The 24195-nt window shown below is 33.1% G+C and overlaps 1 protein-coding gene across 1 annotated transcript in view; it reads right to left on the minus strand.

Moving 5' to 3' along the window:
• Positions 1–24195, minus strand: part of LOC145279724 (progestin and adipoQ receptor family member 3-like) — a 72934-nt gene that overhangs the window by 47020 nt on the left and 1719 nt on the right. The gene's annotated exons all lie outside the window — the stretch shown is intronic.

Consider the following 24195-nt stretch of genomic DNA (forward strand, 5'->3'; position numbering starts at 1 on the left):
TTACAAAGTACAATAAATCCCTTTTTATAGGTCACCTGCCGCTGTCCAGGTTTCAATTAACGTTTAACAGATAATCTCAGCATAATTACCCGGCCTTACTCAGGGTTTTAGGGGATCTTAATCTCCCCGATGGGGAGCAGTATCGCTCCTCTAGACGGTCACATTATAAAATTAGATTTTTTCTTAAATTATTTAAATCAGAACAATGGCATTCTGAAGTCAAAAGACAGGCTTACCAAGTTGAGACATTAAAAAAATTGTTATGGTCTAAGTTACTTTACTCATTTCAGGAATGGATGGACTTACGCAGTTACCGTTGTGACTAAGCATCATGGTAGTTGTTATAGGCACAGAATTGGATGCCTACTTTCTCTATTTTTTATACACTTTTAATATAGTTTTGTAAATGATTCCACAGTAGTACACTGCAAGGCCACAAAACTGGTGACGAGGATCTAAGACCTTTTTCTTTTTTTTTTTACACAGGCATCACCACGTTATCAAGGCCAAGAGGCCACTCAAGGATTAGGATTAAAGAGTGTACAGTAGAAATTGGAAAATATAGTAATCATTAGTAATGAAAATTCGGTAAATCTGTTAACTTATATGGAACGGCTCATCAAGAACTTGTTTACGTTAGACTTGAAGACAACCATATTGTAGTCAGCCGGAAAGCAGGAAAACGAAAGACAATTCCACAGTTCTAAGAAAGAAGCTTTGTTCATGGAATCTACATTTAGGTTTAGGCACAGATAAAGAGTGGGGGTAATTATTGATAGTGTTTTCAGCTAGACGAGTGTTTCTTATGAAAGTTTGGCGAGGGAGGACCGTAGACCTGTGTAAGGAAAATACCATTCTAAACTGCATCATGGTGTACTGATGAAAATGTGATTTCAATAAAATGTATTAATTCAATCTATGCATTTAGTGATCAAGATATCATTTTAAACTTAAGCATGATAAACCGATAGATGGGCAGATAAAGCTTATAAAGAAGCGAGAATATATTTAAGAAAAAAATGTTAATCATATTTAATTAAAACTATTTAAAAAAAAAAAATCTTTATTTTAGATTACTTTAATTATTTTCAAATGGCGGTGGGGAATAAATCTATTCTTTCAACTTCTTTTATAACTGATCCAAAGAGATAACACTCACTCAGTCATTTCCTGAAAAAGGATCAATTAATTATCAGCTGCTATCAAAGTTGAAAGTTTTAAGCATTATTGCATAATTGGTCAATGGTCAAGAATCACAGGACAAAGCACTGATAAAAAATTAATACATATGATCTCAACCCCTACCGCATTTTTTTTTAAATCAGTATTTGCATACGCACAAACTGATAGAGGAAAAATCTATTTACGTCAACATGTGGGAATGGGGGAGATCACAAATTGGGATGGTAATTGAAAAACAAGAGTGGCTATTCCATAAGATGTGTACACACCACAGACTCCAAGCAATTTGTCACAATCGATTATCTGCCCTTGGATTATTAATATTTACTTTATTTAGATAATAGGAATTTCTACTAGAAAAATGTCCAATGTATATGTTATCTATTATTTATAATTAACGATAATATATAATAGATAATATATATAAGTAAAATAATATATATATATATATATATATATATATATATATATATATATATAGTAATAGTAATAATAATTAGTAATACGTAGTGATACTTAAAATAAAAATAGGTTTAAGGCTCCTAAAATTGCGGACCATTCTAGTACGAATTTTAGGAGCCTTAAACCTACTTTTATTTTGAGTTGTAAATATCACTATTTATTACTAATGATTATTACTAGGTGGTGCAGTGGTTAGAGTACTTGGAAAAATCAATTATAAAAGTGATATTCACCTGAAGGTTCAATTCTCAGTGTGAGTGATTAAATGCAAATTACATAAAACCTTCATCCAGGCATGGCTGACAGAACAAGAGCATGTTACCCCCATGAAGTAAATAAAGGGTTCCATTTGAAATTCCGTCCAAATTCTCGAGTTCGACAGAAACATTCCAGAGTTCAACAAGATACATCTGAAGAAAGTCGGAGGTTACATCGACCAGAATGTTGTGAAAATCACACTCAAGATGAGAACAGTAGTCCGATGAATCCAAATAATCAAACCTTATCTCAAATACAGAAATGTTATAACAAAATTCTATTTTAAACAATAAAGTTTTACATTGACAGCGAGAAAATTCATAGGTTATGAATGGTGCTAATCATTTTTGACTATGTATTTTATTATGAGAGAAAAAAGAGATGAAGAGTGGCGGGAGGGGCTTTCTATTGATCCTTCATTATATGCAGAAGGAAGGAAAAAATAAATCAAGATAATCAGCAATCTTTCATAGCTGCAGGAAGTTCAATTCATCAGCAGACTGTCTATCGTGCACCACAAAGCACATTGATATGTTATGTAATAAAGGGCCGGTGACGATACAAGTGGATCATCTGTTCCATGTCCTTATTTTGGGCTGACAAGCTGCCTTCCTCACTAGTCAAACCTGCTGGAGAGATCAGTTTAGCTGCTGATAACTATGCACATAAATGCAAACACATTAAAACCAGAAGAAAACAAAAAAGCACTAATTTCATGGTCAATTCAAACAAATGTGAACGTACATTTTATATCTTTTATATCTTTTCTGTTTCATTCATATCAAACAAGGCTACTCAATGTAAAAGGCAAAAGTTTAACATATTTCCATTAAAACTTCTTTTTCTCTACCTCTCTATTCGTCTATCTATTTTTCTCTCTTTCCCCATGCCTCGTTTTCTCTCTCCCTCTTCCCAATCCTCTCTTTCTCCTCCGTCTAGCCCATTTCTCTCTATCTAAACATACACACAAAAACTTTCTTATATAATAGATTCCTCAAGGAATGAGTCAGCATTTTCTCTTCTAATTAATCTAATATATAAAAATATACATGTCTGTTTGTCTGTCTCCTTATTTTGAAACTCTATCTCCTCCGAAACTAAAAGTTGCAGAGCTTTGCTAGGGGCCTCAAATGATTGAATTTTTACGGACTGTTCTTTTATGGGTCTTTAGTTTTCAAGGGGTTAAAAATTGGTCAAAATTGAAAAATCATTATACATTTTGTACATTTATCTTAGTTTATTTTTAAGTTTTAATCAGTTCATATGCATGTCACATTGGTACAGTGGTAACGTCACTAGTTTTGAACGCTACAGTTTCATTTTCGATTCTAGCTGATGGCACCCAAATACTTTTTTTCTTTTTTCTTTTTTCACTTTTGTAATCACGAATCTATAATAATATATACGAAATCTGGACAAATAAAAAATACCATATTTAAGCGAATTTTATGCCAGGGCAAAGCTGGACGCCCCTACATTCCCACTAGTACATAAAATATCTGAAAAACTGATCCGCCTCTAATGAAACCTAGCTCATTTGACTTCATAAGATTGAATCATTTTTTTTATTTTAGATATTATTGAATGCTAAATCAAAAATATACCAACTTTGTTGGTGTTTGTTTTGTAGTTTTTTACTTTTAGTTGAACATACACACACACACACACACACACACACACACATGCACACAGACAACTGTCCTTTATATAACGGTTATGAATTAAAGTTGAAAATAAAAAACGTAGCAGCACATAAGAAACAAGTCTGCTTTAAAATGTGAATTAGAAATCCGAATGAAAACAAGCAAAAGCTGACATTTTTAAAAGGCAGACAAAAAATTTCATAAATTGGTTTATGACATATTAACCCCGATTGATCATTTCAAGTTAGAAATAAAAAAAAACAAATAGTCATTCGTTTTTAATCAATTTTAATTAGTTTATAATCATTTTGTTTGTCTGATTTTTATTAGCATTGCTTGTAATTTAAATAGTTTGGTAGAATTGGCATTTTAGGTTTATCTATTGTTTTTATCATTATTTTTCCGGTTGTAGATTTCAGTCGATTTTCTCCATTAATGTTGAACTAAATTCGTTCACAAAAAAAATAGAGGAGGGGGGGGGGCACATACGTGCACATCTTTTTGTTTCCCATTTAAATTGATGCAGGAAGCAAAGAAATCCATTGAAGAATGAAATTGATTTCTATTTAATTATATATTTTTCTAACATATAAAGTTATTTTCTGATATTTTAAAAGTTGGATCTAAATAGCATTTAAGCTGATACATCAAACTTTGATTCTGAATAGTAAATTTTCATTTGTAGCATGATGTTAGTACTATTATAATATATTTTGCTGAATTTTATTTTTCAAAAATGATGTATTCCTGTTTGAACAACTAGCAATATGAAAATATTTTTCAGTTATAAGAGAAAAATAAAAATCATCAAGGAAAATAACTTATATTTTTATCTTATGTCATTTTTTAGCATTTAAAAAGTTGTCTCTCTTACAAGTAAAATTTTATCTCTTTCCTTGTACAAGTTTTAAAACTAAGCAAATAAATAAAAGTATAAATTAAAATTACTACACTACTAGGGGTGATTTTCAGATCATCTAGTGTGACGTCTGTCTGCAAAGGAAAGTCAGGGAGGGGGTGGTTAGCAGAGTCCAGTGTGGAGTTGGAGGCAAACCGTCTGGCAAGCATGTTAGCCTTCTCAGTTGCAGAGCAAACAACCTCATGATTGTTGGATAGTGGGGGAATTGCTGATTGCCCATTATTTATTACACTGTTGTAGATTTTTCAGAAGTCTCGGGTTCCTAATTTCTGTGCTTCAATGTGTTTTTGGGTGGTTTCAGTAAATTCTCTCTTAGCTGTCGCTATTTCTTTCTTACAATTATTTCTGGCTTCTATGTACTTCTCTCTGTTTGAACTGGACTTATGTCGGTTAAATTTGCGGTGCGCATGCTGCCTTTGCACTATGGCAGCTACACAAGTTGAGGTGAACCATTGGGGAGAGTGGGGTTTGCTATAGAATTTGCATGTGGGAACATGTGCTTCAATTGCCGCTTTGAACCATTCAGTGGTCTCATTTGCGCAATGTTCAGCAGGAAGTGAAAAGATATTTTGTGATAGAGCGTCCCTGATGAGGTCCCTGATGGCTTCCCAGTCAGCCTTTTTATAATATCTCATTGTTTTGAGCAGTGGCTCTTCAGTTTTAGCTCTAGAGTTTAGGGCAATTTCAACCATTGCCACTGCATGATTGGCGTTCCCAAGAGGGCTGTGGGCATTCGTTACACAGTCATCGGGAACTGTGGACAGAAACAGATCTAGAAGTGATGCATGTTGTTCTTGCTGGTCCGGGAAACGGGTTGGAAACGTAACCATCTGTGATAGGGAATGAGATATAGAGAAGTTACATGTTGTGGTATCAGCTGCGTCTGCGTAAGTAGAAAATCTAAGCCAGTTGCTGTGGTGGACATTGAAGTCACCAAATACATGCACTTGTGCGCTAGTGTCGAGGGAAAGTGCTGTATCTATGCTGTCAGAGACTTTGTTTATTAGGATACAGTCCTGGGTCGAGGAAGAGCAATAGAGAAAATAAAAGTAGCTAATGTTATGTTGCATGTTAAGTCTAAAGCACATAAAGGCTTGATCGTCCAATTCTAGTTTAGTTTCTCTAGTAAAGGGGAGGGTGTTTCGAATGTAGACTCCAAGCCCATGCATATGTCTGTCAGAGTCCTTACGGCAGAGTGGGAGGTATTCAGGCATGTTAAAGTAGTTACAGGGGATGGAGGAGTGTAGGTTAGTCTCACTTAGTGCTAAGATATCTGGGCTGTTTGTTAGGAGAAATGCTTCAACATCATTTAAATTAGTTCTAAGCCCCCCGGATGTTCATAAATGCAAGCCTCAAGGGAGAAGGCAGGTTGATTTTGTTTGTGTTTTGACCTAGTTTTAGCATAATTTTTTGATGTACTGTCATTTTTATTATTATTATTATTATGATTAGACTGTGTTTATTAAATACAAATAATCGAGATATATTAAGGTTATTCAGAGGTATTTACATTGAGGGAGTACATCCCATTAGAATAATGTAAAACAGGCATAAGGATGCAACATGGTAGCGATGGGACAAGGGTCAGAGTTTGGTTGACAGTAGGGGACTTATTCGGTTGGAAACTCTTTTCTGGTCCCTGTCTAAAAGCAAGTAATAGATACACAAGCTCAGATGTGACAACAATACTCCATAAATGGGCGAATAGTGGCTTTGTAAAGACATAGGATATTCTCAAGTATTTTTCTAGTACGGTACAGAGAGAGCCCATCTTCTTTGCAGCAACCTTGACAATATCTCCAATGTATTTGTTCCAATTCATGTTGTCTGTGAATGTTAAGCCAAGGAGTTTAAACAAAAGGCTTTCAGGTAGCATATTATTAGTCATGGCAATCGGTGTTTGAGAAGGGTTCTTGTAATTGTTACATGAAAGAAGCTCAGTCTTAGCAGCATTGAATGTTACCATCCATTTACACCCCCATTCCACTATGGACTAGAGGTCATTCTCAAAGGTTTGAGCCCTTGCCTTAGATGCGTGTTCATTGGTTTTTCCCTAGTGTCTGTTATAGAGGAGCATGGTGTCATCAACAAATAAGGCAGAAGGGCAGATAATTCCAGAAAAAAAATAATGATGAATGCTAAGTGTAATAACAACAGCGGTAAGAATGGAACATGCAATAGAAATAGCATACTTGATATAAGGATACATCATTAAAAGGAATAAGGTGTTGGTTAAAAGATAATTCAGATCGAATCCTCTCTGGATATTATGTCTGAAGGCACTTAAGAAACATTGAACTGATACAAGATGCCTAAAAGACATAAAATGCAAGATGATAGCAGTGGATTAAACAAAAACTTTAGTTCAAAATTCGCCTGACAAAAGTTACCAAAGGGCCAAAGTGTATAATATTTGAAACAAAAATGAGAAGAAAATTCCAATGGATCTCGGCCAGAAATTTGGCTGTCAAGGGGTTATGGTTCAACGATTTGACCTTTGAAAACTCTACCAAACTCCTCAGCTAATTTTGGATCTAAACACTTGGAATTTTACATGTAGGTTCCTTGGATATGGATTAAACATTTAACTTGATTTGAGTCCAAAATAATAAATGTTGAGGGGTCAAATTTGGGGTCAAACTTTTTAAAAAGTTTGACCTCTCAGCCAATTTTTGCTCTAAACATTTGAAATTTTACAAAAAGTGTATTCAGACATAGGAAAAGCTTTTTAATCGGTTTTTTGGCCGAAAATTTGGCTACCAAAGGGATGAGAGTTCAAAAGATTTGACCTTTGCAGTCTCTAGCAAACTATTCAGTAAATGTTGGGTCTAAATATTTGAAATTTTACATAAAGGGTATTCAGACATGCAGCAAGCTTTTTAATCAGTTTTTGAGCAAAAATTTGGCTACCAAGAGGTCAAAGTTGAAAGAGTTGACCTTTGCAGACTCTATCAAACTTCTCCACTAATTTGGGGTGTAAACATTTGAAATTTTAGATGTAGGTTACTTGGGCATGAGTCAAACTTTTTAATATATATATATATATATATATATATATATATATATATATATATACACACACATATGCACATAAAGTTGTGAACAGTACATAGGGCCCGAGCAAAGCTGAGCTGAACTGCTAGTGTATAAGTAAATGGAAATTATAAGAAATGGAAATATAAAAGATATAAATTAAAAAGAAAGATTTACTGACATCCAAATATTTTGCATTAAATGGCTTGATTTAACTGATTTGATTTCAATGGTTTGATTTGACTGAAATCAGAAACTCATAGTATTAATGCTGGCATCCCTCAAGGTTGCATCCTGGGCCCAATTTTCTTCCTGATCTTAATCAATGGTCTCCTAAATCACATTCTTAGATCATTCATAGACATTTATGCAGATGACACCACAATCCATGGCAACGCTTCAAAGGCCAGCATTGACCAAGATCTTTCTGATTCTCTCTTTTCTAATCTTGAGAACATGGTGCAATGTAGAAAAAAGCAGTTGATTATATATAATGCATCGAAAACGAAGCTCTCTCCTTTCATCATAATTGCTCTAACCCCTATTACGCTCCAATTGAAATGAATGGCTTTCCTCTTGGGGAAGCTCCATATCTTGACAAACTTCTGGGATTGATTTTCACTCCCAATCTGAAATGGAACACAAACATCAAATTTGTTGCCAAGATCACTGGAAAAATGGTTGGATCTCTCTACTGTCCCAGTAGGTATCTCACTGCCGATGCAATCTTCTATCTGCATAAGAGCCAGGTATGCCATAAAATGGAGTACTGTTGTCACATCTGGACAGGAACTGCTCAGCATTCCCTATGATAGAGTTCAAAACCGGCTTCGAAATCTAGTAGGTGATGCCCTTTACTCTTCTCTGCAACCTCATTCCCACAGAAGAGACGTCGCAAGTCTGTCTCTGCTCTATCATTACTTTTATGGCAAGTGTTCGACTGGACTCCAATTTATGGTCCACCCCTTGCCAAACTTTCACAAAAAAAACACTCGACTAGCTACAACCACTATATACGATTTCCCCTCACTCTCTATTTGTGTTGTGCCTAAATCTTAAATCAGATTCCATGAACAAAGCTTCTTTCCAAGAACCTGTGGAACACTGCTCCACTGGCTTGCTTCCCTATTGAATACAACATGGTAGCCTTAAAATTCAATTTAAACAAGTTCTTGTTGAGCCGTTCCTATAAAAAAAATCAAATTCTACCCAATTTACGATTACTATACTACCATGTTACATTCATTAACCCTTATCCTCGAGTGACCTTCGAGCCTTGATAAGTGGTGACTTCCAAGTAAAAAAATTTAAAAATTTTATTTTTAAATAATAATTTCAGTGGTTTGATTTAAATGATTTAATTTCAATTGAATTAAATTTAGTTAATTTTTATTTAAATTATTTCATTTGAATTTCTCCAAAACATTTAATTCAATTTCTATTTACAATCTTTTTTTAATATTTAATGGCCATTTCTTTATTGAAACTGATTATTCCATACATTTTGGAGACTATTATTGTTCAATTTTTAATGGTGGATTTTAAAACAAACATCTTTCAATTGAAAGATCTCAATGGAAACATTTTTTCTACTTTCATCTAACGAAAAGATAAGACAATGAAATATTCTTTTAAAAATTCTGTACTTGTTATAAAGATCATCATCATCCTGCAGCCTCAGCAGAGATAGAACTCACTACACCCTTCCAGTACTCCCTATCTATCATAGCAACCAAAAGATCTTCCTTGGAGATGAATGTATCTCATTGTATCCTATCTATAAAAGTTAACTTGATCGATTGTGAGATGATGGGTGCCTCCACAATACAAATGACGAAACAAAATCATCTGTAGCACAATGCCAAACAAACTGAACACGTCTCTTGCAAACTGAGGTTGATACTCTCGGTAAGTCTTCATATATCATTTCTAGAGTTGGGTGGTTTCGCCATGAGAGATTGAGTACTCTTCTCAAAAGACGTGTGTAACATCCATCCAAACGACGCTGTTGTTTTGCTAAAAGAGTCCAAGTTTCAGATCCATAGAGTAAGATTGGCTCAATAAGTATGTGGAAAACTTGAATTTTGAATTTGTGAGCAAGATTGGATTTGCAGATCTTATCCATTTTGTTACAGGCCATGTTCTTTCTAATGTTAAAGTTTTTCTCAGAGTTCCTGCTTTGAAGTAAATTGATAAATACTAATATTAATTGGATTTTTCGGAAAATATTAAATAAGTTTTGTTTAAAATAAATTAAAAATTGCAAATTATTGTTCTTATTCTTCCATGTTGGTCTTTTGTTTTCAATAGATTATCATTGCTAAAAAATTATTAAATCTATGGAATTACAAAATTTTGTAAATCATTCATTGGTGAAAAATCACATAGTTTTGAGATTAGAAAAAAATTAGTAAAAATATTAACCCATTACTCGCCAGCGTCCCATTAATGGGATGCTCAAAAATATCTGCATTTACATCTAAAAGTTTCTCTTAGTTTGGCTGTTAATGAGTTAAAGAAACTTAGAAAAATAAACATTGCACATCTTTTTGGACCTTAGAATTCACCCTCGTCCGTCGGTCCATTCGTTCCTAAAATTTTCAATAACTAATCATTACATTTTTCTGAAATTTTACATGAAGTTACAACTACCCAAGGGAGAAAATGTAACATTCTTGGATTGTTTATAAAAATTCAGGTTGTGTCACAAGGAAGACAAAAGGCATCAAAAGGGGCCAAAAATAGCACTTTTCGGGCATAAAATTTTTTCCGACCATTGGATTGTGCTGAAAATTACCCAAAAGCAAGATCACATGGACATACATCTGGAAACATAATATTTGATCATGGTAAAATTCTGGTTGTGTCCACATGGGGTCAATATGGGCTAAAATGGCCAAAAATAGCACTTTTCAGGACATAGAATCTTTTCCGACCATTAGATTTTGCTGAAAATTACCTAAAAGCAAGATCATACAGGTATACATCTGGAAACATAATATTTGACCCTGGGAAAATTCTGGGGCCTGATTCCCAGGGTGTTTTAGGAGTGAAAAACGCACGTTTTGGGGCTAATTTTTATTTTTCTCCAAAAATTCAAGGCATCAATCGAAGGACCATATAGTTTTTGGCTTGTTTGTCTTTAATATTATAGTGGACAAGGAATGTTTTTAGTTATTTTTATTTCTTATACAAAATAATTGGTTATCTATTCTGTCTACGCTATCTGGTCAGAAAGTTGGTGATCATGTGTTATACTTATATACTAAAGTAAAACTGAACTTTAAAGTTTAAAACATTTTTGTGTAATCAGAAAAGAAAAGAAAATCTAATTTTCATTCTTCTATTCACACCACACGAAAAACTTTAAGAAATTTATTTTCAATTTATACTCCTATAAATTTGTTTTTCTTGTGTATTGATAGTCATATTAAAACCCCTTTTTTCTATTTATTTAAAAAGAAAATACAACTTTATTATATATGGGTTGTGGAATTGCATTCATCTGCAAAAGATCTAGCCAATTTGTATATTCTTTTAAACATTCATTTTAATTAATTCCCTATTAGTTTTTTTGTTTTCTGATGGGATGATTATCTTTAGTTAACTATTACGTGTAATTGTATCCATGCACATATTCTACATGATTTATACTTACGTAATATTTGCATAAAAACGTTATAGTAACCACAAACCTCTTACTACATGTATTTATGTATACATATATATATTTGTTTAAAAGATTTTGCCTACCAAACTTCTTTCAGTTTTTGGTCTACAGACATGAAACTTAATAATATAGGGTATTCGAGCCCATGCAAAACTTTATATTTAAGTTTTAGTCGGGGAAAAATCAGTGCTACATTGTAAAAATTAAAGAAATGGAATTTGCATGCGTAACGTAATAGCTATCATGCTTTAATTTTTAGCTTTGCAGCAAACATATCTTCATAGCTCAGGCATTAATGTCAAAGAAAAAAGTAAATCGTAAGCTAAACGTTTTGATTGCGATTCTCAGTGACGCATGAGTCATTTTTTTTAACTTTATAAATCATTACTATATATTGTGTTCAATATTATATAATAATTAATCAAAATATCATATTTAAGGGTATTTTACACCCGAGCAATGCTGGGCAACCTGCTAATAAATGCTAAAAATTTAATACAATTCGGTACTTTTAAAGACCAGGGAGGGAGAAGGGTTTATATTAGATACTAAGAATGCTGCCTAATTTTTTATTATATCCATCTCAATCATTATTTAGTAGAATTGTTGAAAAATCATTGTAATATATGTATTAAAATCTAAAATAATTCACTTTTTTTTTTTTTTTTACATAGGCATCACCACATTATCAAGGCCAAGAGGCCACTCAAGGATATGTGCTAAAGAGTGCACAGTAGAAATTGGAAAATATAGTAATCATTAGTAATGAAAATTTGGTAAATTTGATAACTTATATGGAACGGCTCATCAATAACTTATTTACGTTAGACTTGAACATAACCATATTGTAGTCAGCCGGAAAGCAGGAAAACGGAAGACAATTCCACAGGCGTGCAGTTCTAAGAAAGAAGCTTTGTTCATGGAATCTACGTTTAGGTTTAGGCACAGATAAAGAGTGGGGGGAATTATTGATAGTGTTTACAGCTAGACGAGAGTTTCTTGTGAAAGTTAGGCGAGGGGGGACCATAGACTTAAGCTCAGTCAAACACTTTCCATGAAAATAACGATACATCAGAGACAAACTCGCAACATCTCTTCTGTGAGATAGAGGTTGCAGGGAAGAGAAAAGGACATCTCCTACGAGGCTACGAAGTCTATTTTGAACTCTATACAGGCAGGACAAGTCCTTTCTAGCAGCTCCTGCCCAGATGTGGCAACAGTATTCCATCCTTGGACGTACCTGGCTCTTATATAGATAGAGAATTGCATCAGCAGTGAGATATCTACCGGATCGATAGAAAGATCCCACCATTTTTCCAGCGACCTTGGCAACAAATTTGATATACTTGTTCCATTTAATGTGTATATCGCTGTAGGTAATTTATTTAGGATATTAGAGGAGAGGTACCAGAAATATATCCACTTTTAGAAAACTCTATTTACCACTAACACGAAAGAATACTTGAAATTTTTTAACAACAAAAAGATTTTGATGGATTTAAAAAACTTTAAAAAATGAAGAGGTTAAAAAAATATAATTCATCAATATTTGCATATAAATAAATATGTATCCAACCCTTACATAAAAGTTTGTGATTAAAAAGTATACCAAGCAGAACCATTTAAAGTGGTGAGAGGAAGTGAGAAAGATAGCAAGTTAGATAACCACTGTAGCTTGAAAAACATTCAGAAAGGCGTCTTTAGATAATAATAACTGATATGAAACATTAAATTATTGACACAATTTGATGATTATTAGTGCGAAAATTGGCGAAGTATTATTTTTTTAATGATTTTTTATGGATAATAAATCGTCGATAAGTTCTAAATCTGTGTAAGCGATAAAACCTTGAAATAGTAGTTAAAATTTATTGACAATAAAGAAAAAACAAAACATTTTACACGGAGACACGAATATTTATATATATATATATACATATATATATATATATATATATACATGCTTACACACATATACAGACACATATACGCATATATATATACATACACATATATGTACATACAAATACATACATACATATGTACATATAGACACACACACATATACACATACAGGTATATACATATATACACACATATACACATACATACATACACGTATATACATATATACACACACATATACACATACATACACGTATATACATATATACACACACATATACACATACATACACGTATATACATATATATACACACACACATATATATATATATGTATATACATATATACACGCACATATATATACATACATGTATATACACATATACACACACATATATATACATACATGTATATACACATATACACACACATATATATACATACATGTATATACACATATACACACACATATATATACATACATGTATATACATATTTACACACACATATATATACATACATGTATATACATATTTACACACACATATATATATACATACATGTATATACATATTTACACACACATATACATACATGTATATACATATTTACACACATATATATATATACTTACATGTATATACATATTTACACACACATATATATATACATACATGTATATACATATTTACACACACATATATATACATACATGTATATACATATTTACACACACATATACATACATGTATATACATATTTACACACATATATATACATACATGTATATACATATATACACACACATATATATACATACATGTATATACATATATACACACACATATATATGTATATACATATATACACACACATATATATGTATATACATGTATATACATATATACACACACATATATATACATACATGTATATACATATATACACATACATGTATATACATATATACACACACATATATATACATACCTGTATATACATATATACATACGTGTATATACATATATACAGATATATATACATACATGTATATACATATACACACATATATATACATACATATACAAACACATATATATACATACATGTATATACATACATATACAAACACATATATATACATACATGTATATACATATATACACACACACATATATATACATACATGTATATACATATATACACACACACATATATATACATACATTTATATACATATATATACACACACATATATATACATACATTTATATACATATATATACACACACACATACATGTATATACATATATATACACATACATGTATATACATATATACACACACACATATATACATACATGTATATACATATATACACACACACATATATATATATACATACATGTATATACATATATACACGCACACATATATATATACATACATGTATATACATATATACACGCACACATATATACATATACATACATGTATATACATATATACACACACATAGTTACATATACATACATGTATATAGATATATACACACACATATATACATATACATACATGTATATACATATATACACACACATATATACATATACATATACACATACATGTATATACATATATACACACACATATATACATATACATACATGTATATACATATATACACACACATATATACATACATGATTATACATATATACACACACATATATATACATACATGTATATACATATATATACACACACACATATATATACATACATTTATATACATATATACACACACACATATATATACATACATTTATATACATATATACACACACACATATATATACATACATGTATATACATATATACACACACATATATACATACATGATTATACATATATACCCACACACGCATATATATATATACATACATATACATATATACACACACACATATATATACACATACATGATTATAGATATATACACACACATATATATATACACGTATATACATATATACACACACATATATATACATACATACACCTATATACATATATACACACACACATATATATACATACACGTATATACATATATATATATATACACACACACATATATATATACATACACTATATACACATATACACACACACATATACACATTTTTTTTTTTTTTTTTTTTTTTTTTTACAAAGGCATCACCACATTATCAAGGCCCAGAGGCCACTCAAGGATAAGGGTTAAAGAGTGTACAGTAGAAGTTGGTCAATATAGTAATCATTAGTAATGAAAATTTGGTAAATTTGATAACTTATATGGAACGGCTCATCAAGAACTTATTTACCTTAGACTTGAACACAACCATATTGTAGTCAGCCGGAAAGCAGGAAAACGGAAGACAATTCCACAGGCGTGCAGTTCTAAGAAAGAAGCTTTGTTCATGGAATCTATGTTTAGGTTTAGGCACAGATAAAGAGTGGGGGAAATTATTGATAGTGTTTACAGCTAGACGAGTGTTTCTTGTGAAAGTTTGGCGAGGGGGGGCCATAGATTGAAGCTCAGTTGAACACTTTCCATGAAAATAACGATACATCAGAGACAAACTCGCAACATCTCTTCTGTGAGATAGACACATATATATACATATATACATACACACACATATACACATACATACATATATACACACACATATATATACATACACGTATATACATATATACAGACACACATATATACATATATATACACATACATATGTGATGATTGCTCTATCTTTCCAGATGATCGCTGTCATATTCAGTTCTCCCAAACTTGTCCATGCCATCTCAGATGACTCTGCACTCCCGCCTCAGATTTGCATATATATATATATATATATATATATATATATATATATATATATATATATGCACATACATATATACATGTACATACATATACACACACATACATACATACACGTATATACATATATATACACACACACGTGTATGTATATATACATGTATATATATGTATATACATATACACACACACATATATATGTATATACATGTATATACATACACGTATATACATATACACACACATATATATGTATATACATACACGTATATACATATACACACACACATATATATGTATATACATACACGTATATACATATACACACACATACAGGTATATATATATATATATACACACACATATACATTCACTTATATACATATTCACACACATATATATACATACACGTATATACATATACACACACATATATATACATACACGTATATACATATACACACACATATATATACATACACGTATATACATATACACACACATATATATACATACACGTATATACATATACACACACATATATATATACATACACATATATACATACACGTATATACATATACACACACACACACATATATATATACATATATACATACATGCACACATATAAATATACACATATATACATACACACATATATATATACATATATACATACACACACATATATATACATATATACATACATGCACACATATATACATATATACATATATACATACACACATATATACATATACACATACATATATACACGTATATACATATACACACACATATATACATAACGTATATACATATACACACACATATATACATATACATACACGTATATACATATACACACATATATACATACACGTATATACATATACACACACATATATATACATACACGTATATACACATACACACACATATATACATACACGTATATACATATACACACACATATATATACACACACACATATGTATATATATACATACACGTATACACACACACACACATATATATACACATACACGTATATACATATATACACATATATCCATATACTCCTTTTTTTTTTTGTCCCTCAGTCCTCATTACAATGAGTGATTTTTCTGACAAAGGGTGAAGAAAAAGCTGCTTCCCAGGTCGGTAGTGTTTCATGAACAGTAGTCTGAGATGTCAGAAATTTTTCTGTCTCTATGTCTATCCTTGTGGCCATGTCACTAGTAAGGGTGCTGGAGGTAAACGTTTCGTCTGGGCTGACGTTATCAGGGACCTGAACCTTAGATTAACCACTAAGAAGGCTGTCCTATCAGCAGATGCAAAGTACTGGCGCTGCTGTATTGCCATTTGGTGAATGGATTCTGGACAATGCAGTAGTCTCAATACCATACTAGTGGGTAATTGTTACAGCTTTACTTTATCATGTGCTACATAAAAAAAAAAAAATTTCCTCTCCTTTTCTCTCTTACTTTCCCTCTCTATCCTGCTCTAACCAAGTATGCTGACCTGTTCCACAAATCTCAAAACCTCAACATGAAATATCTCCAGAAAAAAAACTCAAATAAAACTAGAACCCCATCTTCCAACGTAGACCCCTACTACTATGTCTCCTTCTCCAACATCAATGGTCTACGTTCCAACCTTCCAGAGGTTGAAACCCAATTACAGGAGACAAAACCGGACATATTCTTTCTAAGCGAAACTGGAATAGGGCCGATCACTTCCCTAGATGAGTTCATAATTAATGGATACTCTAACTTTATATATACACATATATGTGTATATATAAATCTGACCCCCAAGACCGCCATGGGCATGGAATATGTGCCTACATTAAAGATGGCTTCCCATGTGGCAGGGATATCTCTAGAGAAGATCCTAATTTACCTTATATGTGCTTCCTTGTTGCACTTGCTTACACAACTGCATTCATATTTGCCCTCTATCGGCCTCATAACAGCGGAGTTACTATCTATAAGAGTATATCTGAGAAAATAGACCACATCATGTCTGCACATCCCTTGGCTAACATTCACATCTGTGGTGACTTCAACATCCATAATGTGGAATGGCTGACCCACTCAAATAAGACAGACGATGAAGGGAGGTTCTGTCATGATTTTGCCATTGCTTATGACCTCACTCAGATTGTTCGCGAGCCCACTCGTGTGCCCGATAGTATAAGTCAGTATGCAAGCATTCTAGACCTTTTTCTCTCAACTTCCCCTGACTGAGCTATGTTCATGTTCCGTTCTTTCTACTCTAGGATCCTCTGACCACTCCGTTGTATCAGTTAAGATAAAAATGAAATGTAATAAGTCCCCAGACGTACCCCTCCACCGTACTGTATACCGATACTCCATGGTTGACTGGGATAGCTTCCGTACATTCATGTGATCTACCTCTGCATTCCATGTTTAAAAAGGATGTGTCCTCTATAGTATCAGACCTGACCGAATGGCTAATTGTAGGCATAGACCGATTCATACCATCTAAAAAATTCCAACAAAAACCTAACAGCCAGCCATGGTTCTCCCCAGAATGTGCTGCTGCCATCGCACACAGAAATCACTTTTTCCATAGTTACCAACGTAATAGATGCACTGAGATTAAAGCTGCTTTCAGGAACGCCAGCAACCACTGTAAAAGAGTAATAAAAAATGCAAGAGAGCTTTATGCTCAGTCCATTAAATCCAAAGTAGCTGATCAGCGACTTGGTTCCCACCAGTTTTGGCAAATAACAAATAGGATCCTGAACAGAAACGTGCGTTCTACCCCAACCATTATTAATGGACCTGAGGTCATCTCATCAGCATCAGACAAGGCCAAACTATTTGCCGAGAACTTTGCAGCTGATTCTACCCTATGCAACGAAGGCCATCAACTCCCCATATTTCCTCCTATAACACAGAACACGCTAGGTAACATACAAATATCTGTGCATGAGGTCGCCAAGCTAATCAAGAACCTTGATTCCAGTAAAGCTACTGGCCCTGACGGCATCCCAATTATAGTGTTAAAAAAGCTTCAACCAGAACTTGCTCCCATACTTACGAAACTGTTTAAGCATTGCCTTAAGAAGTGCTTTCCAACACCTTGGAAAACCTCATCAGTATGCCCTGTATTTAAGAATTCAGGTGATAAGTCATCTCCCTCTCAGTACAGACCAATAAGTCTCCTGTGTGTCATGAGTAAGTTGCTGGAATCCATATTAAATAGAGAAATAGTCAACCACCTCAGCAGAAACAACCTTCTTAGTGACACACAATATGGTTTCCGTTCTGCAAGATCTACTGCAGATGTGCTAACGGTTATATCTCATAGGATTAGTGAATCTCTTAACAAAGGCTTCCTTTCTAGGGCAATTGCTCTTGACATATCAAAGGCCTTCGACAAGGTATGGCATAAAGGCTTACTTCACAAGATTTCCAGCTACGGTATAACTGGAAATGTTTTCTCTATCATTAAATCATTTCTCTCTGATAGGCTCATAAGAGTAATAGTCGATGGACAAAAATCAGAAGCCTGCAGTATTAATGCTGGAGTCCCTCAGGGGTCCATCCTGGGCCCAACTCTTTTCCTGATCTACATCAATGATCTCCCTAAACATATACTTAAATCATTCGTTGACATCTATGCTGATGACATGACGATCTACGGCAACACATCAAAGGCTGTAAATGACAAAGTTCTCTCTGATTCTCTCTCCTCTGATCTCGAGCCCATGGTTCAGTGGGGGAAGACGTGGCTGGTTACCTTTAATGCATCTAAAACCAAGCTCCTATCTTTACATCATCAACGCTCTGATCCTCATCTGGCATCAATTGAAATGGATGGCTCTCGTCTAGGAGAAGCCCCATGTTTTGACAAGCTTCTGGGCTTGACCTTTACTCCTGATCTGAAATGGAACATGTACATCAAGTCTGTTGCCAAGGTCACTGGAAAGATGGTGGGATCCTTCTACCGCTCCAGAAGATATCTCACTACTGATGCAATTTTCTATCTATATAAAAGCCAAGTACGCCCAAGGATGGAATACTGCTGCCATATCTGTGCAGGAGTTGCTAAAACCAGCCTATCCTGCCTTGACAGAGTACAAAATAGACTTTGTGGCTTAGTAGGGGATACCCTTTTCTCTTCCCTGCAACCTCTCTCCCACAGAAGAGAAGTTGCGAGCCTATCTTTGTTTTATCGTTATTTTCATGGCAGGTGCTCGTCTGAGCTCCAATCTCTAGTCTCCCCTCGCCAATCTTTTACGAAAAACACCCGTCTAGCTGAAACCACTGTCAAAAATTTTCCCAACTCTTTATCTGTGCCTAAATCAAAACGTAGATTCCATGAACAAAGCTTCTTTCTTAGAACTCCACGCCTGTGGAACTCTGTTCCGTCTGCCTTCTTCCCACCTGACTACAACCTGGATGCCTTCAAGTCCAATGTAAACAAATTTCTGATGAACCACCCCCTTAAGTAGACACTTTTATTAAATCCCCACACTAACGTACTGTACATGCAATAACCCTTATCCCTGAGTGGCTTCCGGGCCTTGATAAGTGATGATCACCTTGTAAAAAAAAAAAAACACACACACACACAAACACACACACACACACACATATATATACATACACATATATATATATGAATACACATATATACATATACACACACATATATATATATATATATATATATATATATATATATATATATATATACATACACAGGTAGCATTCATAAAAGAGCCCTCGGATAAAAATTCAAATCATAACAGAATCAAGTGTTAGCTCCAGGAGAGAGCCCCTTGATCTCTTAAACCTTAAAATGAATTAAAAAAAAAAGTAGCATTTTTTCATTCAAACAGACATTTTTAAATAGAATGGAGAATTATGATTTGCTTTATGATTCTTTTTTTTTATTTATATCAAAATCGACAATATTAATTAAAGTTCCATAGTTATTATGAGCGTTTTTGATTCAACTGCAAATCATCTTCAGGTTGAATTCATGGAGTTGATGAGGTGGAAGTAAATAGGAGCAAAAACAGAAAGTAAACCTTAGTGAATTCTACATGGCAGATCAATTGTACAAAATAGCTATAATTAAAAAACCTATTAAATTGCACATAACTGATCTCATCCATTAGAAAAGCATTACTTATCAAAATAAAAAATATACAGCAAGTATTTGTTTTTCTTTTTACAAAGGAGTTACCATTTATCAAGGCCCGGAGGCCACTCAAGGATAAGGGTTGATAAAGAAATCGTTAGTAGTGGAAATTTGGTAAATTGGATTACTTAAGGGGATGGCTCATCAAGAACTTGTTCATGTTCGACCATATTGTAGTTAGTTGGAAAGAAGGAAAACGGAACAGAATTCCACAGGCATACAGTTCTAAGAAAGAAGCTTTGTTCATGGAATCTACGTTTAGGTTTAGGCACAGATAAAGAGTGGGGGGAATTATCATACTTATCAATAATCACTTTCTGAACTATATTGTTGATGAACAAATAAAACTAACGCTACAATCCCTACAAAACCCTAACAATAACATTAGCTAGCACCATAATCTCAACTCTATTAATATATTTTATCAAAACCAAATGCAACCAAAGTTTTAGAGTCAAAGAAAAGGCAATTAAAAGCATCGTACAAAGATACTTAACTCCTTTTTATAGCAACAGTAGAATTAAACTTATAATTTATTATAAGAAGTTTAGAACTCAAAACCTTGTGGTTAAAAATAACTCCTCCCCGGCTATAAAAACATTAGAGCAAATTAATGTTGTGTTTAAGTTCAAATGGTCTCTAGTAGAATGTAAGTCCATAAATAAACATAACACTAACATACATTGGATATACAACGACAACATTGTCCTGCCGACTTACTATGCATTTAAACAACACCAGCGCCATATACCAACAATTAATAAAAGACTATAACTGTCCTCCCTCTCCAATCTTAGACAAATCCTTGTGATAATACAAAAATGGTACAACACAAAAACATTTTTAAAGGGTTAAAAATTCTCGAAGCATCTTACATTAGAACCCAGCACTCTACTATTAATAACACTGCATTCCAGAAGCATAAAAACGTTATTTATTTATTTATGGAATCCTTTAAGATGAGTAATTTGCATATTTATTTGCGAACTGTTATCCTCATCTTCATAGTTGTTGTTGTTTCAGCACGTTTCGGCCAACCATTCCTCTGGCCTTCCTCATGTGGTTAATCACAACGGGAGAAGAATGCTGAGTCTCTAAACTGTATCTTCAGTAATTACTGCCTTCCATAGTTGTTGTTGTCTCACCACGTTTTGGCCAACTAATCCTCTGCCTGTTTTGGGTAGGATTGTTTCGTTTTCCTGCTTTCCAACTGACTACAATATGGTTGTCTTCAAGTCCAATGTGAACAAATAGTTGATGAGTAATCTAATTTACCAAATTTCCACTACTAACGATTAGTACATGTTCCCTTTGACCACTTTACACTAATTAACCCCTATCCTCGAGTGATATCCTGGCCTTGATAAGTGGGGACTCCTTTGTAAAAAAAAAAAAAAAAAAAAAGAGAGAGAGTATAACAGCCTGCAAATAAATAAATAAATGAGCAGCAACGTATTAAAATGTCTGGCATAGCACGTAAACGATGCACTTCATTAATATTGGCTCTATATACTCATTAATTTTAAAACTCAGATATTTAAGGATTTTTTATATACTTTCAACTTCCCATCACTCGATACAATTTATTTATTTATTTGCAGACCGTTATCCTCATCTTCATAGTTGTTGTTTCACAACGTTCCTGGCCTTCGTCAGGAAGTTAATCGTGACCGGATAGGAATGTTGAATTTTTAATTGTATCGTCAGTAATTACTGCCTTCCATAGTTGTTGTCGATTTGGTTTCATAAGACCAAAAAAAATCCAACCTTGTTTCAATTACTTTCTATTCGATAATTAAAGACTTTCATATTCCTTGTAATGGTAATCCAATCCATTCATTTTGTTTTATAACCATTCATTAAAAATAGAATGATTGGTTTATTTAAGAAACGGATATGCATCTCGACGGATTTAATTTCATAAGTAAATTAATTTTCCTTTTATTTACATATCGTTGCATTTTTTTTTTTTTTCAATAAATAACCGATTAATAGTAAATAATAAAAAGGTACTTATGCAGAATCCATCCATCCATAGCCTGGAGCCCCTGGAGGGGCATAGGCCATCTACAACTTTGTAGATGCTTTTATATTGACTGAGCCCTTTTTACGGGGTGAGGGTGCTGGCCCCACGCCCAACCTTCCCAGAAGGTACATACAGCGCCTAACCTTCCCAAATGGTGACCCATCTGGTACTGGCCAGGCTCAACGTTGCTTAACTTCGGCGATCTGGTGAGAACCGGCGTATCAACGTGATTGTGCCGTACTTTATGCAGAATACGGACCGGGATATTTTTTAGATATGATTGTGAAATTCAATTTTTACGGTATCTTGTTTATTAAATTGTTAGTTAACAAAGCTACCACCCCCTGCCCCTCTCTGTGTTCAGAATGGGTTTCTAAATAATAGCATTATTATTTCAGCACGATCCGTATTCCGCGTGAGTACGGATAAAAGTAATGTGTAAATTGTGTCGGGGCGAGAAACACAGACACATATCGTAATGTTTTTTGATAAAAAAATTACTCCAATCAAAGATGAAAACTACAAATGTAATCTTTAAAAAAGGGAAAAATATTTTTATGGTATAAAAAACGGATAGATGACCTTTATTCGTTTTTTTTTTTGTTTTGTTTTTTTTTTTTTTTTTTTTGCTTCTTTGGTTTTAAAAGTGAAACTGGAAGAAATTTTTTTGATAAATAGATTTTTAGTCTTTAATCAAAAAATAAATATAAAAAATGACAGTTCACGAGAAATAGCAAATGAATGAATGAATGAATGAATGTTGTCAATGTTAACCATGTGATTTGCTTGGAGAACGAAAGTCTTTTCTGTTCAACAAATGAGATATTTTTTATTTACTTAAAATGAAAACAAACAAAAAGAAATACTTTTATTTCATCTATTGCTACAAAAGGGAAAATTAAAATGAAAACTATTATACAAATCGATTACTAGTTCCGATTTTACTACATACGTCTTTTTTTTTCCAAGTTATTGAAAAAGTAAAGACCTTTTTTAATGTTTTCTTTCGGAAATTTTTAGATGGGGTTTATAATTTAC

Source organism: Euprymna scolopes, chromosome 7 (genome assembly GCF_053919585.1).
Source record: "Euprymna scolopes isolate OS-2025 chromosome 7, ASM5391958v1, whole genome shotgun sequence".
In the NCBI taxonomy this organism is placed as follows: Eukaryota; Metazoa; Mollusca; class Cephalopoda; order Sepiida; family Sepiolidae; genus Euprymna; species Euprymna scolopes.